This window comes from Argopecten irradians, unplaced genomic scaffold (assembly GCF_041381155.1).
Source record: "Argopecten irradians isolate NY unplaced genomic scaffold, Ai_NY scaffold_0876, whole genome shotgun sequence".
NCBI classification, from domain to species: domain Eukaryota; kingdom Metazoa; phylum Mollusca; class Bivalvia; order Pectinida; family Pectinidae; genus Argopecten; species Argopecten irradians.
Genome location: NW_027188343.1, coordinates 17,811 through 19,591, shown reverse-complemented (window position 1 = coordinate 19,591; position 1,781 = coordinate 17,811).

The window sequence follows — 1,781 nt, the reverse complement described above, 5'->3', positions numbered from 1 at the left end:
TCCTCATCAATGGTGATGAAACTTGAACTGTAAAATGAAGGTCAGTACTGATGTTAAAAGTGAATTAGGAATCCTGGTAACTTTATAGGGACACCTAACTATATGTGTCCATCTTTAGTGCCACCCAAAATAGACCTTGCTTTAGTGCCACCCAAAATAGACCCTGATGGAGGTTAGTACTTGTCTTGTTGATGATAGGGAGGTGATGGGACTTCAGCTGGAAAATTTAAGGCCAGTACTGATGTTAAAAGTGAATGAGGAACATACTATTATAATCCCTCATTAGTATTAATGGCACTGAAAGAGGAAAGATACTCAAGTGAAGATGACTGAGAGAGTTTGGGGCTGTGTTTTTTGTTTGTTGTGTTTTTATGCGCCTCAATCATAGAGGGTGAGGCATTCAAAGTGTACCCTCCGCCTGCCCACCATGTCCCAGTCCTATTCGACTTTGATGTATGGAAGTGTTGGACATATATATCTTAGACATTTCTAGTTTTGTATGGATCTTATCATATACCTTAATTGTTGATGAACTAAAACACTAAAAGTCAGATTTAAAGATATGAAAGCTTTAATAACTAATATACAATAATGCCAACTTAAGCATGTCCGTGATAGTGTTTTGCTGATTGTTGACAATAGTACTATGAGATGATGCTTGATTGATGTAGACGGTAGAGTCTGGAGGCTAGGGAGGGTGTTTCTGTTCAGGTAACAAATGGTCCATCACTGGACTGACACTTATAACATGGGGCACCTGTTATTATATACAGAACGTATACAGGAGAAACTTATTTACATGTCTTGGTAATCTCAAAACTGCTACTGAAATATTTTCATCAAGCATACAAGCATATAATTCACACTTGCAAAAGCAACAGTATCAAAGATTATTTGCTTTAAAAAAGATAAATCTATGCATGACTTGCTGTATGATTGATCAATTGTTGGTCACTCTGACCCACAAAAACGTTTTCTTGGCTCATATCTGCTGAGGGGACTGAGCAATTCTTTTTGCCTATGCATTTAGCATCTATGCTTATAGTTTGCGTGGTAATGGAGGATATATATGCTAAAGGGGATTCTCCAAATATTTCTGGTGATCATTATAGCAGGTTATCTACTCTATAAAACGACATCCTGAGTCGATTAAGTTGACAAATTGACGATAGCTGTCAGTAATATCTATCAACACCGAGGGGGAACCTTTTGTTTCTGGATAAAATAAATGAATGAATAAATTCAGACAGAAAATCTCTTTCATACCTAAACATATTCATGGGAAATTATCTGTCTAGAAAATAAATTTGATAGCAGTGGGAACAGATTCATATTATAACAAAAAATCCAACTCTCAAATTTGTCTAATCTGTATTAATTATTTAGATATTGTGTGCTGATAAGCATTTACTTTGGTGATAAATTTGATGAATGGCACATTACTGACAGATTGGTTAAATGTTTTAGGGATTACAATTGTTTACTTTCGATGATAGAAGAGGAAATCAGTGAATATGCCATGGTCATTGATTGATAGATACTTATTTTGATGTGTTTTTCATCCTTGAAAACTTTTGTTAAAATGAGTTTAACCCAATGCTATCGAAATTTCAATTTGAATTTGTGAAATGGTTTTCTGATTCTATAGCAAACATTGTTTCAAAACAGATTACACAACGAAAATAGATTTTGCAATTTGATTGCAATCAGACATGGTCTATATGTATATATTAAATTTGTAATATTGTTTTGGAAAAGTGAGTTAAACTTTGATACAGTTG